This window comes from Macaca thibetana, chromosome 6 (assembly GCF_024542745.1).
Source record: "Macaca thibetana thibetana isolate TM-01 chromosome 6, ASM2454274v1, whole genome shotgun sequence".
NCBI lineage: Eukaryota > Metazoa > Chordata > Mammalia > Primates > Cercopithecidae > Macaca > Macaca thibetana.
In genome coordinates, this window is record NC_065583.1 from 41,995,313 (window position 1) to 42,012,471 (window position 17,159).

Genomic DNA, 17,159 nt, shown 5'->3' on the forward strand with positions numbered 1-17,159 from the left:
GACCAAATAACCAAAAGCATAAGAAGGATGGCTGGACTCCCACTACTCAAGGCGGGAGGGGGTAGGGGGTGCCCAGAAAGGCCTAAGGAGCTCTCTCCCCTCCCCACATCATCTGCTCTGCCACTTGCTGCAAGGCCTCTGCTGTCCCTGGGTACCTGGGGCTGTGGGAAACTGGGGAGGGAGAAAAGGAGGGACTACTAGGCCCACAGGGACACCTGAAGGCCTAGCTGCTCCCAGGTCTCCATGTCCCTTCAGGCAAAGGGTCTCTTGAAATTCTCAGGCACCATGAACCAAAAAGAGAGGGTCATTTTCGGGTCTGCAGCCCCATTGTTCTCTTTTTAGACCCAAATTTCCAGCCAACTGGTTAGTTTTTCTAGCTTCCATCTAAGGTTTCCAAACTGCTGCTCAGACCCCAGCCAGTAGAGAGATAAGGATGGAGAGGGGCAGCTGCACCCGGTAGACCAGCCAGACTGCTGGGCCCTCACACTTCAGTGTTGTCCTCTGGACAGAGCCCCTTCCTCTAGAAGCTCTATTTCCATTGTCTGTGGCCCCAACAGGAAACACAACCAAGTTCCAGCCTCTCATTGACTGTCTCTGCACTTTTAAAGCGATCAATATCCACACCCGGAAAAATAGCCCCAGGATAGGCCCCACTGGCACTTCAGTCCAGTCTTCCCAGCCCTGAAATTGGGCTCAGTGAGTACCCTACAAAATGGGCAGAAAAAGGTTGCAAATATTTTGCATTTATTTTGTCACTTTGTCACCTAGGCTGGAGTGCATGGTTCACTGCAGCCTCAACTTCCCAGGCTCAAGTGATCTGTCTCAGTCTCTGGAGTAGCTGGGACCACAGGCCTGCATCACCATGCCCAGCTAATTTTTTTAAACCTTTTTTATTTTATTTTTTTTAATTTTTTTGGAGATGGAGTCTCTCTCTGTTGCCCAGGCTGGAGTGCAGTGGCGTGATCTCGGCTCATTAAAACCCGCCTCCAAGGTTCAAGCGATTCTCCTGCATCAGTCTCCCGAGTAGCTGGGATTACAGGCACACACCGCCTTGCCTGGCTAATTTTTTGTATTTTTAGTAGAGATGAGGTTTCACCATATTAGCCAGGATGGGTCTCAGTCTGACTTCGTGATCTGCCCCTCTTGGCCTCCCAAAGTGCTGGGATTACAGGCGACTGATTTTTTTTTTTTTAATTTTGTAGAGACAGGGTTTCACCATGTTGTTCTTGAATTCCTGGGCTCAAGGGATCCACCTACCTCAGCCTCCCAAAGTGTTAGGATTACAGACATGAGCCACAGTGTCTGACCAGGTTGCAGATCTTTAGGGAGGAGTCCCTGTCCCCTCTCCCACCTCAAGGGTGTATTTCCTGGCCTACCAAAGGGTTAGCTCATCTGTTAATGCTATTCAAACCTGGTGTCATCTGTGAAGGTGACTGAAGATAACACCTCCATGAAAGGAGCTGGGGTCTTCCCAACCCTCATGGAGGGGGTGTGTGTGTGTGTGTGTGTGTGTGTGTGTGTGTGTGCGCGCGTGCACGTGTGTGTGCATGCGCATGTGTGTGCATGCGCATGTGTGTGTAGCTGGACAGAGGCAGCTCCCAAACTCCTATTCAGCAAGGACTTCAGGTAGCAGTCTGTTTGAAAGGGAGCTGGGGGCCTTGCTTGAAGCTATATGTATAACCGCTGTTTGTACTTAAATAATAAGTTATAGTAGATCAATAAAAACAGCAATGTTTTCTAAAAGTGCTTCATATAAAATGAAGAAAATGTCAGTTGCCCATATAAAACAATTAATTATTGAGCTGGGTGCAGTGGCATGGACTGTAGTCCCAGCTACTTGGGAGGTTGAGGTGGGGAGATCTCTTGAACTTAGCAGTTGAAGGTCAGCCTGGGCAACACAGTGAGACCCCATTTCAAAACAAAAAATTAATTATTGTTATTATGATGATAATAGATTTCATGAACACCAAGGACCTTCAAGTAATTTCCTTTTCCCCCACCTGGGTGGTGAGGGCTGCCTGGACTGAATGAGGCCACATCCTTGGAAATGTAAATCAACCTCAACTTCAACTAAAAAAATATGCTCCAAGCCACAAAGCCCTGGACTGGCCCTGTGGGGAAGAGAGATGTGATGAACCCCTAGATCTGCCCTCTCAGGCTGAATACCCACTAACTATGTTGGACACCTTTCACTATCCTTTAGGACCACCCTACAAAGGAGCAGTGAACTGCTATACTTCTTGCTCATTTTTTTTTCTTTAAAGATTGGGTCGGCCGGGCGTGGTGGCTCATGCCTGTAATCCTAGCACTTTGGGAGGCTGAGGCAGGTGGATAACCTGAGGTCAGGAGTTCAAGACCAGCCTGACTAACATGGTGAAACCGTCTCTACTAAAAATACAAAAATTAGTGGGGCACAGTAGCAGGTGCCTGTAATCCCAGCTACTTGGGAGGCTGAGGCAGGAGAATCACTTGAACCCGGGAGGTGGAGGTTGCATTGAGCCGAGATCGTGCCACTGCACTCCAGCCTGGGCAACGGAGTGAGATTCCGTCTAAAAAAAAAAAATGGGGTCTTGCGGCTGGGCGTGGTGGCTCACACCTGTAATCCCAGCACTTTGGGGGGCCGAGGTGAGTGGATCACCTGAGGTCAGGAGTTCAAGACCAGCCTGACCAACATGGTGAAACCCCATCTCTACTAAAAATACAAAAACTAGCTGGACGTGGTGGTGCATGCCTGTAATCCCAGCTACTCAGGAGGCTGAGGTAGGAGAATCGCTTGAACACGGGGGGCAGAGGTTGTAGAGAGCTGAGATCACACCATTGCACTCCAGCCTGGGCAACAGAAAGAGACTGTGTCTCAAAAGAAAAATAAAAAGATGGGGCCTTACTTTGTCACCTGTAGTGTAGTGCAGTGGCACAATCATGGCTCACTGCAGCCTTGACCTCCCTGGCTCAAGTTATCCTCCCACCTCAGCCTCCAGAGTAGCTGGGAATACAGACACATGCCACTATGCCTGGCTAATTTTTTAATTTTTTTAGAGTCAGGGTCTTGCTATGCTGCCCAGGCTGGTCTCGAACTCCTGGGCTCCCAAATTGTTGGGATTACAGGCGTGAACCACCACACCCAGTCTAAAAGACTGGCTTTGTCACCCAGGCTGGAGGGCAGTGCACTGCAGCTTTGAAGTCCTAGGCTCAAGCCATCCTGCCATCTCAGCCTCCTGAGTTATGCTGAGCATTTATCATCTATTTGCTCCCCACTACAGTCCCATTTTATTAATAAAAAACAAACAAACAAACAAAAACTCTGAGGCTTATAAAGTTTGTTGCCCTCTCAAGATCACAGAGCCGATATGTAATACAAATAAGATTTAAACCCAGGCCCCAGGCCAGGCATGGTGGCTCATGCCTGTAATCCCAGGATTTTGGGAGGCGAAGGCGGAAGGATCACTTGATCCTGGGAGTTCGAGACCAGCCTGGGCAATATACGGAGGTTCTGTCTCTACAAAAATATAAAAATTAGCCGGGTGTGGTGGACCATGCCTATAATCTGAACACTTTGGGAGACCAAGGCAGGTGGATCACGAGGTCACGAGATCGAGACTATCCTGGCCAACACAGTGAAACCCTTCTCTAATAAAAATACAAAAAATTAGCCAGCATGCTGGGGGCACCTGTAGTCCCAGCTACTCGGAGGCTGAGGCAGGAGAATGGCGTGAACCCGTGACGCGGAGCTTGCAGTGAGCTGTGATCACCTGTGCACTCCAGCCTGGGCGACAGAGCAAGACTCTATCACGAAAAAAAAAAAAAAAAAAATTAGGCTGGGCGCAGTGACTCACACCTGTAATCCCAGCACTTTGGGAGGCCGAGGCAGGCGAGTCACGAGGTCAGGAGTTCAAGACCATCCTGGCTAACACGGTGAAACCCCGTCTCTACTAAAAATACAAAAAATTAGCCAGGCGTGGCTGTGGGCGCCTGTAGTCCCAGCTATTCGGGAGGCTGAGGCAGGAGAATGGCGTGAACCCGGGAAGCGGAGCTTGCAGTGAGCCGAGATTGCGCCACTGCACTCCAGCTTGGGCTACAGAGCGAGACTCCGTCTCAAAAAAAAAAAAAAAAAATTAGCTGAGCATGGTGGCACACACTGGTAATCCCCGCTACTCGGAAGGCTGAGGTGGGAGGATCACTTGAGCGTGGGAGATTGAGGCTGCAGTGAGACGAGATCCTGCTACTGCACTCCACCCTGGGCAAGAGAGTGAGACCTTGTCTCTTAAAAAAAAAAAAAAAAAAAAAAGGGCAGTGGCTCACACTATAATCCCAGCACATTAGGAGGCTGAAGTGAGTGGATCACCTGAAGTCAGGAGTTCGAGACCAGCCTGGCCAACATGGTGAAACCCTGTCTATACTAAAAATACAAAAAAAGTTATCCAGGTGTGGTGGTGCACACCTGTAATTCCAGCTACTCAGGAGGCTGAGACAGGAGAATTGCTTGAACCCGGGAGGCAGAGGTTGCAGTGAGCTGAGATGACACCACTGCACTCCATTCTGGGCAATAAGAGGGAAACTCTATCTAGGAAAAAAAGAAAAGGCTGGGCGCGGTGGCTCATGCCTTTAATCCCAGCACTTTGGGAGGCCCAGGCAGATGGATCACGAGGTCAGGAGTTTGAGACCAGCCTGACCAACATGATGAAACCCCATCTCTACCAAAAATTACCTGGGCATAGTAGTGTGCACCTGTAATCCCAGCTACTCGGGAGGCTGAGGCAGGAGAATCGTTTGAACCCATGAGGTGGAGGTTGCAGTGAGCCGAGATTATGCCACTGCACTCCAGCCTGGGCGACAAGAGCAAAATTCCATCTCAAAAAAAAAAAAAAAAAGACTTAGATCTAAATACCAGTCTGTCACACCTCCAATCCCTGGGCACACAAAATGTGTGTGATAAGGGCCCAGAGAGCCTCACAAATAGAATTGTGGGGGCATAAGAGATAAAGGGCACCCCCTTGCTTATGTGGGGAGGCGAGGGGACTCTAGGTGGAGGGAACAGCACAGGCAAAGAAAGGTTCTCAGGTGGGAACCTGTGTAGCGTTAAGGGAGATGGAAGTGGCTATTTGTTCAGTCTGTGGAGCACAGGATGGTGGGAAAGTGGGTCCTGAGCAGGTAAGAGCAAGGCTGTGACTCCAGGGAGGGCAGTGGACTTCATTCCATCAGCAGTGGCAACTAATGGCTCAGCGAATCTGAATCCTGGCTTTGTCACCAACCAGTTGAGGTACCTTGGAAAAAAATCTCTTCTCCTCTCCAAGCCTCAGTTTCCTCATTTGTAAAATGGAAATAATAATGGTATCTGCCTAGCAGGGTTGTTGTAGGGATTCACAAAAAGGCTCTATGCCCAGACTAAGGTAATCACTCAAGAACTGAGAACTGTTGTTACTGAGCAATGGGGAGCCGCTGAGGGCTCCTGACAGACAGGGACACAAGTAAAGCTGGGCAGGGAAAGGGCTGACCCAGCTAGCTGCTCACCCTCACCACAAAGAAGCCTGGAGCTCAAGAAGTGTGGAAGCAGATCCTGGGTCTGGGCCAGCTGCCTCATTGAAGGTTTCTTTGACAACTCCTGTTTTGTCTTTTTTTTTTCAAGACAGGGCCTTGCTCTATCACCCAGGCTGGAGTGCACTGGCACAATCACGGCTCACTGCAGCCTCAACTTCCTGGGCTCAAGCGATCCTCCTATCTCAGCCTCCCAAATACGTGGGCCTACAAGTACGTCACCACACCCAGCTAATTTTTGCTTTTATTTTTATTATTTATTTTTTGCGACAGAGTTTTGTTCTGTCACCCAGGCTGGAGTGCAGTGGTGTGATCTCAGCTTACTGCAACTTCCAGCTCCCAGGTTCAAGCGATTTTCCTGCCTCAGCCTCCTGAGTAGCTGGGACTACAGGCACCCACCACCACGCCCATCTGATTTTTGTATTTTTAGTAGAGACAAGGTTTCACCAGGCTGGTCTCGAACTTCTGACCTCAGGTGATCCACCCGCCTCGGCCTCCCAAAGTGCTGGGATTACAGGTGTGAGCCACTGTGCCTCGCCTCACATCACTCTACTTTAATGCTCACCTAGCACTCCTCCCCATCTGATACTTTCTTATTTAGCTATGACCAGTCTGTCTTACTCAACCAGACTGCATGCTCCATGAGAGCAGGACTTTGTCTGTCTTGTGCATCTCTGTGTCCTTACCACACAGGACAGTGCCTGGCACATAGCAGGTGCCAGTGTAAATACTTATGGAGATAGAGACGGAAAGAAGGAACAGGCGTGAGGGAGGACATAAATGAATAAAGACAGATTAATAAAGAACAAAATATGGGTTCTGGTCCCAAAGACTAGGAGGCTCCTTTGAAACCTCAGTCACCCGCTCTGTAGAATGCGCAGGCCCTCTAGCCCTGAGGCTCTTCGATCAGTGCCATCGTGGTCACACTGTGGGATCCAACCCCTCCCTGCAGTGCTGTCACAGGCCTACCTCTGGAGCCAACCTCCCTTCCCCACACCCCATCTCAGAGAGGCAAAAATTAATTTCCTTTGGTATAAACTGATTTTGATGAGCCCAGTCCCTGGCGAGTCTTCACAGACCCCTGGGGTAGCAATGCAGGGAACAGCAGGCAGCAGTATGACTTATGGGCGTCAAGGCCCCAGACACCCAGCTGCTTCTGATGGCTCTGGACATTTCCAGTCCCCCTAAATCAGCTGCCACACAGTGACCTGGAGTGCTGCCCAGCCTGTCCTCAGTCTCGGCTGGTGCCCCTGACAGGCGCCTCCCACGTCAGGGGGTGCAGTCTGCATGGAAGTAGGTGACTTCATCCAGGCTGACTCACCCCAGTCGGCCACTGGGGATGGACTGCAGGAGGGAGGTCGCAGTCCCCTCCAGCCTGGAGCTTTGGCAGGAATCCTCACCCTCCCTCTGCACCCTTAGGGGTTCCCCAAACCAGACTGTGCACTACCCTACTCCATACCATCCGTCCTCCAGAATCCACACTGATGGTCCTGCAAATAGTCCAGGACTTTGGCTCAGAACCTAGGCCCGCCGCCCCTCTTACCAGCCAGGCAAAGTGGACCAGCACTGTAACGTCTGAGATTCAGTTTCTTCATCTGTAAAATGGCCATGGTGACCCCTGCTCCATCTACTCCCAAGAAGTATTGGGTGAATCTGGCTGATGTGAGAAGGTCTTGGAGATAGGAAAGTACCATGTGAGGGGCGGATAGGAAGCTAGATCAGTGGACCCCCATGCCACAACATTAAACCCAGACCTCTTCTCCTGGTCTGCAGTGCCCTAAATGAATGCCCTCCCCTCTGCCCCCTTATACTCCACCTTCTGCCTCATTTAGCATCTTTTTTTTTTTTTTGAGACGGAGTCTTGCTCAGTTGCCCAGGCTGGAGTGCAGTGGCGTGATCTCAGCTCACTGCAAGCTCTGCCTCCCGGGTTCATGCCATTCTCCTGCCTCAGCCTCCCAAGTAGCTAGGACTACAGGCGCCCACTGCCACGCCCGGCTAATTTTTTGTATTTTTAGTAGAGACGGGGTTTCACTGTGTTAGCCAGGATGGTCTCGATCTCCTGACCTCGTGATCCACTTGCCTCGGCCTCCCAAAGTGCTGGGATTATAGACGTGAGCCACCACGCCCGGCCCTCATTTAGCATCTTTAAGTTCCACAGATAGGCTGCGCTCCTTCCTATTTCAGGCCTCTGGGGTGCTATTCTCCCAGCCTAGAACTGGGAACTCTTCCTTCCCACCCTATCTTCTTTGCCTGGCTCAATCCTATTGAACCCCTAACTCTCATCATCTTGGAGGATGGATGGCATGAGGTAGGATGGGGCATAGTCTGGTTTGGGGAACACCTAAGGGTGCAGAGGAGTTCAGCTGAAATATCACTTCCTCCAAGAAACCTTTCTTGTCAAACCCCTCAGTTTGACATCAGGGGCCCCATGTCTGTGTCCCCACAGTCTAGCTGTTCCCCTACATTATCGCCATTGTCTCACATCTGCCTCCTAGATGCTGGCCTTGTTCTCCCCAGTACTGGCCAGTTCTCTCCTCATGCCTGCTGCTCACTAACATGGGCTGATCTGAACTGCAGGCCTATGTCTTTTCCCGTTGGCTGACAGTTGCTGTCTGAAGCACTGTGTTGAGGAGGATTCTGAGGCTGCACACACATGCACACAGAAGCACCATGCCCGGCACAAAGTGAGCCATCAATACACGTCCGCTGCTAAATTAACACTGGTGTTGCTATTGGGAGTTGGTTTTTAAGATCTGCACCCTCCGCTAACCTGTCCTTAGTCTCACATTTGTGGCAACCCAGGGTTGGGGAAGGGAACCAAAAAGGACTTCTGTTCTCAAATTACCTAAAGACACCTGCCTCCAACAGAAAGAATATCAACATGGAGTCAGGAGTCCTGAGTTTGAGACTGGCACTGCCCTGCTGACTTGCTTAGGGGACTGATTCTGACTCTGGGTCTCAGTATTTTCACCTATAAAACAGGAATAGTTCTCACCTTACAGGGAGCTGTAAGGACCAACTTCAAAAATCCAGAGGCAGGTCGAGCGCAGTGGCTCACGCCTGTAATCCCAGCACTTTGGAAAGAGGTAAGTGGATCACCTGAGGCCATGAGTTCGAGACCAGCCTGGCCAACATGGTGAAACCCCATTTCCACTAAAAATACAAAAATTAGCCAGGCGTGATGGCGGGCGCCTGTAATCCCAGCTACTCGGGAGGCTGAGGCAGGAGAATCACTTGAACCTGGGAGGTAGATGTTGCAGTGAGCCGAGACCGCGCCGTCGCAGTCCAGCCCAGGTGACAAGAGTGAAACTCCGTCTCAAAAAAAAAACAAAAACAAAAAACAATTGTACAGGCGCGGTGGCTCACGCCTGTAATCCCAGCACTTTGGGAGGCTGGGGCAGGTGAATCACGAGGTCAGGAGTTCAAGACCAGCCTGGCCAAGATGGTGAAACCCTGTCTCTACTAAAAATACAAAAAATTAGCCAGAAGTGGTGACGAGCGCCTATAATCCCAGCTACTCGGGAGGCTGAGGCAGATAATTGCTTGAACCCGGGAGGGGGAGGTTGCAGTGAGCCGAGATCTCACTGCACTCCAGCCTGGGCAACAGAGCAAGACTCCATCTCAAAAAAAAAAAAAAATACATCCAGACACAGGGGCCTGGTTCACCTTGACAAAGAACACTCCTCAGCCTACACCTCTGAGGACTGGGTATAGGCTCAGAGGGTGGGGACCCCAGAACTAGGGCCATTACCAGCCATGGTAGAGTCCTTACTCCTAGGCCCCCACCCTGAGATCCCCTGTCTTCACACAATTGTAGGGCCTACTGTGAAACCTTTTTTTTCTTTAGAGACAAGGTCTCACTGTCACCCTGGCTGGAGGGCAGTAGCACAATCACAGCTCACTGCAGCCTAGACCTCCCAGACTCAAGAGCTCCTCCCACTTCAGCCTCCCAAGTAACTGGGACTACCATGCCCAGCTAATTTTTGTAATTTTTGTAAAGACAGGGTCTCCCAGGTTGGTCTTGAACTCCTAGGCTCAAACTACCCTTCTGCCTTGGCCTCCCAAAGTGCTGAGATTACAGGCGTGAGTCACTCACTGCGCCCAGCCAGTAAAATCTTCAGAGCAGGGTCAAACCTCCACTCTCGCTCTCCAGCTGTGTGACACTGGGCAAGTCCACCTCACTGGATCTGTTTCTTCATTTATTTATTTATTTTTGAGACAGGGCCTTATGCCGTCACCCAGCCTGGAGTGGTGGCACACTCACAGCTCACTGAAGCCTCGACCTCCTGAGCTCCAGCGATCCTTTCACCTCGGCCTCCCTAGTAGCTGGGACTACCGGCGTGTACCACCACGCCTGGCTAATTTTGGTATTTTTTGTAGAAACAAAGTTTCACCATTGTATTAGTCTGTTTTCACATGGCTGATAAAGATATACGCAAAACTGGCAGGGCACGGTAGCTCACACCTGTAATCCAAGCACTTTGGGAGGCCGAGGCAAGTGGATCACGAGGTCAGAAGATCAAGACCATCCTGGCTAACATGGTGAAACCCCGTCTCTACTAAAAATACAAAAAACTTAGCCAGGCATGGTGGTGGGCACCTGTAGTCCCAGCTACTCAGGAGGCTGAAGCAGGAGAATGGCGTGAACCCGGGAGGTGGAGCTTGCAGTGAGCCGAGATTGCGCGACTGCATGCCAGCCTGGGCGACAGAGCGAGACTCCGTCTCAAAAAAAAAAAAAAAAAAAAAGACATACCTGAAACTGGGAACAAAAACAGGTTTAATTGGACTTACAGTTCCACATGGCTGGGGAGGCCTCAGAATCATGGCGGGAGGTGAAAAGCACTTCTTACATGAGGCTGGCAAGAGAAAAATGAGAATAAGCAAAAGTGGAGACCCCTGATAAACCCATCAGATCTTATGAGACTTATTCACTATCACAAGAATAGCACAGAAAGGCCAGGCGCGGTGGCTCACGCCTGTAATCCCAGCACTTTGGGAGGCCGAGGCGGGTGGATCACGAGGTCGGGAGATCGAGACCATCCTGGCTAACACGGTGAAATCCCGTCTCTACTAAAAATACAAAAAAAATTAGCCGGGCGAGGTGGCGGGCGCCTGTAGTCCCAGCTACTCGGAGGCTGAGGCAGGAGAATGGCGTGAATCCGGGAGGCGGAGCTTGCAGTGAGCAGAGATCGCGCCACTGCATTCCAGCCTGGGCGACAAAGCAAGACTCCGTCTCAAAAAAAAAAAAAAAAAGAATAGCACAGAAAGACCAGACACTACGATTCAATTACCTCCCACTGGGTCCCTCCCACAACAGGTGGAAATTATGGGAGACACAATTCAAGTTGAGATTTGGGTGGGGACACAGCCAAACCATATGATTCCGACCCTGGCTCCCCCAAATCTCATGTCCTCACATTTCAAAACCAATCATGCCTTCCCAACAGTCCCCCAAAGTCTTTTTTTTTCTTTCTTTTTTTTTTAGAGACAGTGTTTCACAGTGTTAGCCACGATGGTCTCGATCTTCTGACCTCGTGATCCGCCCGTCTCGGCCTCCCAAAGTGCTGGGACCACAGGTGTGAGCCACCGCGCCCGGCCCCCCAAAGTCTTACTCATTTTACCATTAACCCAAAAGTCCACAGTCCAAAGTCTCATCTGAGACAAGGCAAGTCCCTTCCACCTATGAGCCTATAAAATCAAAAGCAAGCAGCCAGGTGCAGTGGCTCGCACCTGTAATCACAGCACTTTGGGAGGCCAGAGTGGGCGGGTCATTTGAAGTCAGGAATTTGAGACCAGCCTGGCCAACATGGTGAAACTCTGCCTCTACTAAAACTACAAAATTAGCTGGGCGTGGTGGCATGCGCCTGTAGTCCCAGCTACTTAGGAGGCTGAGGCAGGAGAATCACTTGATTTTTTTTTTTTTTTTTTTTTTTTTTTTTTTGAGACGGAGTCTCGCTCTGTTGCCCAGGCTGGAGTGCAGTGGCCGGATCTCAGCTCACTGCAAGCTCTGCCTCCCAGGTTCACGCCATTCTCCTGCCTCAGCCTCCCGAGTAGCTGGGATTACAGGTGCCCGCCACCTCGCCCGGCTAATTTTTTTTGTATTTTTAGTAGAGACGGGGTTTCACTGTGTTAGCCAGGATGGTCTCGATCTCCTGACCTCGTGATCCGCCCGTCTCGGCCTCCCAAAGTGCTGGGATTACAGGCTTAAGCCACCGCGCCTGGCCAGGAGAATCACTTGAACCTGGGAGGTGGAGGCTGCAGTGAGCTGAAATCGTGCCACTACACTCCAGCCTGGGCAACAGAGTGAGACTCTGTCTTAAAAAAAAAAAAAAAAAAAAAAAAGCCAGGTGTGGTGGCTCACGCTTGTAATCCCAGCATTTGGGAGGCCAAGGCAGGTTAATCACCTGAGGTCAGGAGTTTCAGACAAGCCTGGCCAATATGGTGAAATTCCATCTCTAGTAAAAATAAAAAATCAGCCAAGTGTGGTGGCACATGCCTGCAGTCCCAGCTACTCGGGAGGTTGAGGCAGGAGAATCGCTTGAACCTGGGAGGCAGAGGTTGCAGTGAGCCAAGATCATGCCACTGCATTCCAGTCTGGGTGACAGAGTGAGACTCCATCTCAAAAAAAAAAAACAAAAACTAAAGCAAGCTAGTTACTTCCTACATACAATGGGGGTACAGGTATTGGGTAAATATAGCCATTCCGAATGGGAAAAATTGGCCAAAACAAAGGGGTTATAGGCCCCACGCAAGTTCAAAATCCAGCGGGGCAGTCAAATTTTAAAGCTTCAAAATGGTCTCCTTTGACTCCAGGTCTCACATCCAGGTCACACTGATGCAAGAGGTAGGTTCCCATGGTCTTGGGCAGCTCCGCCCCTGTAGCTTTGCAGGGTACAGCCTCCCTCCTGACTGCTTTCACGGGCTGGTGTTGAGTGTCTGCAGCTTTTCCAGGCGCATGGTGCAAGCTGTTGGTGGATCTACCATCCTGGGGTCTGGAAGGTGGTGGCCATCTTCTCACAACTCCACTAGGCAGTGCCCCAGCTGAGACTCTGTGTGGGGGCTCTGACCCCACATTTCCCTTTCACACTGCCCTAGCAGAGGTCCTCCATGACAGCCCTGTCCCTGTAGCAATTTTTGCCTGGGCATCCAGGACTTTCCATACATCTTCTGAAATCTAGGTGGAGGTTCCAAAACCTCAATTCTTGACTTCTGTGCATCTGCAAGTTCAACATAACGTGGAAGCTGCCAAGGCTTGGGGTTTCCACCCTCTGAAGCCAAAGTCCATTATGTATATTGGCCCCTTTCAACCACGGCTGGAGCAGCTGGAACACAGGGCACCAAATCCCTAGGCTGCACACAGCATGGGGACCCTGGGTCCAGCCCATGAAACAACTTTTTTCTCCTGGGCCTCCGGGCCTGTGATGGGAGAGGCCGCCATGAAGGTCTCTGACATGGCCTGGAGACGTTTTCCCCATGGTCTTGGGGATTAACATTAGGCTCCTTACTACTTATGCAAATTTCTGCAGCCAGCTTGAATTTCTCCCCAGAAAAAGGGTTTTTCTTTTCTATCGCATAGTCAGGCTGCAAATTTTCCAAACTTTGCTCTGCTACCCTTATAAGACTGAATGCCTTTAACAGCACCCAAGTCACCTCCTGAATGCTTTACTGCTTAGAACAGTCTTCTACCAGATACCCTAAATCATCTTTCTCAAGTTCAAAGTTCCATAAATCTCTAGGACAGAGGCAAAATGCCACCAGTCTCTTTGCTAACACATAACAAGAGGCCAGGCACAGTGGCTCAAGCCTGTAATCCCAGTACTTTGGGAGGCCAAGGTGGGCAGATCACAAGGTCAGGGGATTGAGACCATCCTGGCCAACATGGTAAAACCTCGTCTCTACTAAAAATACAAAAATTAGCTAGGCATAGTGGCGTGCGCCTATAGTCCTAGCTACTCAGAAGGCTGAGGCAGGGGAATCACTTGAACCCAGGAGGCAGAGAGAGGTTGCAGTGAGCCGAGATTGCGCCACTGCACTCTAGCCTGGTGACAGAGTGAGACTCTATCTAAAAAAAAAAAAAAAAAAAAAAAAAAAAAGGCCACATACAGTGGCTCACGCCTGTAATCCCAACACTTTGGGAGGCCGAGGCAGGAAGATCACGAGGTCAGGAGATTGAGACCATCCTGGCTAACACAATGAAATCTTGTCTCTACTAAAAATACGAAAAATTAACCGAGTGTGGTGGTGGGCACCTGTAGGCCCAGCTACTCAGGAGGCTGAGGCAGAAGAATGGCAGGAACCCAGGAGGCAGAGCTTGCAGTGAGCAGAGATTGCACCACTACTCCAGCCTGGGCCACAGAGTGAGACTCCATCTCAAAAAAAAAAAAAAAAAAAAAAAAACCCAGGTGTGGTGGCTCACACCTGTAATCCCAGCACTTTGGAAGGCCAAGGCGGGCAGATCACCTGAGATCAGGAGTTCAAGACCAGCCCGGCCAACATGGCAAAACTCCGTCTCTACTAAAAATACAAAAATTAGCCAGGCATGGTGGTGGGCACCTGTAATCCCAGCTACTTGGGAGGCTGAGGCAGGAGAATCACTTGAACCTGGAAGGCAGAGTTTGCAGTAAGCCCAGATCATGCCATTGCACTCCAGCCTGAGTGACAGAGCAACACTCTGTCTCAAAAAAAAAAATTAATTGGCTGGGCGTGGTGGCTCATGCCTGTAATCCCAGCACTTTGGGAGGCCGAGATGGGCGGATCATGAGGTCAGGAGATCGAAACCATCCTGGCTAACCCAGTGAAACCCCATCTCTACTAAAAAATACAAAAATTAGCCGGGCGAGATGGCGGGCGCCTGTAGTCCCAGCTACTCGGGAGGCTGAGGCAGGAGAATGGCGGGAACCCGGGAGGCAGAGCTTGCAGTGAGCTGAGATCCAGCCACTGCACTCCAGCCTGGGCGACAGAGCGAGACTCCATTTCAAAAAAAAAAAAATAAATAATAAATTAAATAAATAAATAAATAATGAGAGTCACCTTTACTCCAGTTCCCAACAAGTTCCTCATGGCCATCTGAGACCACCTCAGCCTGGACCTTATTGTCCATATCGTTATCAGCATTTTGGGCAAAGCCATTTGACAAGTCTCTAGGAAGTTCCAAACATTCCCTCATTTTCCTGTCTTCTTCTGAGCCCTCCAAACTGTTCCAACTTCTGCCTGTTACCCAGTTCCAAAGTTGCTTCCACTTTTTTCGGTATCTTTTCAGCAACACCCCACTCCTGGTACCAATTTACTGTATTCGTCCGTTTTCATACTGTTGATAAGGACATACCTGAAACTGGGAATAAAAAAAAATTTAATTGAAATTACAGTTCCACATGGCTGAGGAGGCCTCAGAATCATGGTGAGAGGTGAAAGGCACTTCTTACATGGTAACAGCAAGAGAAAGATGAGGAAGAAGCAAAAACAGAAATCCCTGACAAATCCATCAGATCTCATGATACTTCTTCACTATCACAAAAATAGCACAGGAAAGACCAGCCCCCATGATTCAATTACCTCCCTCTGGGTCCCTCCCACAACACATGGGAATTACGGGAGATACAATTCAAGTTGAGATTTGGGTAGGGACACAGCCAAATCATATCAACCATGTTGTTCAGACTGGTCTTGAACTCCTGAGCTCAAGTTATCCACCCACCTCAGCCTCCCAAAGTGTTGCAATTACAGGGGTGAGCCAAATGGTTTGCAGTGAGCCAAGATTGCACCACTGCACTCCAGCCTGGGCGACAAACCGAGACAAAAAATAAATAAAAATAAAAATTAGCCAGGTGTGGTGGCGCATGTCTGTAGTTCCAGCTACTCTGGAGGTTGAGGGGGAAGAATCACTTGAACCACTTGAGAATCACTTGAGGGGGGAGGTCACAGGGAGTTGAGATCACACCACTGCACCCCAGCCTGGGCAACAGAGTGAGACTCAATCTCAGAAAAAAAAAAAAAAAAAAAGATTAACTGAGATAATTGGGTAAAGCATGCACTTAGCATTTGACTTGAGGTCTAGTAAGTGCCCAGTAAATATTACCAATAATAATAATCATCATCGTCATCATCATACCCCTGAATGCTGTGGCTATGCACGGTTTAAGATATCCATGTTGATCCTGGTCCTTGGTCCTTCCACATCATAACTCCTGGAACCCTCACAGATGACTACACTGTCATCCCCACTTCCCAGATGAGCAAAGTGAGGCTTAGAGAGTCTGGGGCTTTTCAGACTGAAAAATTCCAGAAGACAGAGGCCTTCCCTCCCAAACCTGTGCTCCTCTTAGAACAGAGGCTGTGTCTCCCCATCAGACTAGGTGTTTTGCCTCCCTCCTTTGCCAGGGCTGTTTTTTAGGCCTCCAGCTAAGCTCAGAGGAGAAGAGGGGTGAGGTCCAGCCTCCCTGCCTCCTGTGTGGCACAAGGAGAGGTTCAGGCTATGGACAAAGGTCAGCACAGGCCTGCCTGGTCTTAGCTGTCCCAGTTGATGCAGGGAGGCCTCATGACTGTCCCTATCCACCTCCAAAATGTCTCCAGCTTCCCACCTGAATAGGCTAAGCCTTTGAAATGAGGCTGCAGCATTGGAGATGATGGCTAGTGGTGGGGTAGGGGGGAGTCAGCAGCTCCCTGGCCCCCCATGTCCCCCTCTAGGCACTCCTATCAGTATTGGCTGGTCAGCATTGGCCACCACAGCCCTGGGGGATGGCTCTGGGTGCCCATGCCATGACAGAAGAAGTATAAAAGCTTCCAGCACACCAGCAAGCCAGGGTGAATAGGGGCCAACTCCTTCATGCAAGCAGGCTCTAGATGCCCATCTGCTAGCAGGAAATAATAGCATCAGATAGCAACCACCAGGACACACACACACACACACACACCAAACTCTGCACCACTTAGTAGAGTGATACCATGGGCCCTGGCATTCCAGACTCAGGATCAAATCCTGTTTACACTACTTCCCAGTTGTGCAAACTTGGGTAGTATTATGGGTTGAATTGGGTACCTCCAAAAATTCATAAGTTAAAGTATTTAATAAGCCTTCAGTATCTCAGAATGTGACCTTACTTGGGAATAGAGTCTTTACAGATAAATTCAAGTTAAAATGAGGTCTTTGGCCAGGCGCAGTGGCTCACGCCCGTAATCCCAGCACTTTGGGAGGCTGAGGCGGGTGGATCACCTGAGGTCAGGAGTTTGAGACCAGCCTGACTAACATGGTGAAACCCTGTATCTACCAAAAATCCTGGGCAACAAGAGTGAAACTGCGTTTCCAAAAAAAAAAAAAAAAGCTGGGAGCAGTGGCTCTCGCCTGTAATCCCAGGACTTTGGGAGGCCAAAGCAGGTGGATCACCTGAGGTCAGGAGTTCAACACCAGCCTGGCCAACATGGTAAAAGCCCATCTCTACTAAAAATACAAAAATTACCCTGGCGTGGTGGTAGGAGCCTGTAATCCCAGCTACTCAGGAGGCTGAGGCAGGAGAATTGCTGGAACCCAGGAGACGGAGGCTGCAGTGTGCCGAGATCGTACCATTGCACTCTAGCCTCGGCAACATAGAGAGACTCTGTCTCAAAAAAAAAAAAAAAAAAAAAAAAAGAGG

General features: G+C 50.0%; 1 long non-coding RNA gene across 2 annotated transcripts in view; it reads right to left on the reverse strand.

Moving 5' to 3' along the window:
• The window catches only part of LOC126957351 (uncharacterized), a 62,321-nt gene that overhangs the window by 19,099 nt on the left and 26,063 nt on the right, over positions 1–17,159 (reverse strand). The window contains exon 1 of one of the 2 annotated variants that reach the window (XR_007726715.1): positions 10,324–11,607. The exons of the other annotated variant lie outside the window; for it this stretch is intronic. This is a non-coding gene — a long non-coding RNA (uncharacterized LOC126957351). Of the gene's footprint in view, positions 1–10,323; positions 11,608–17,159 lie in introns of those variants that run through there. 2 annotated transcript variants of the gene reach the window in all.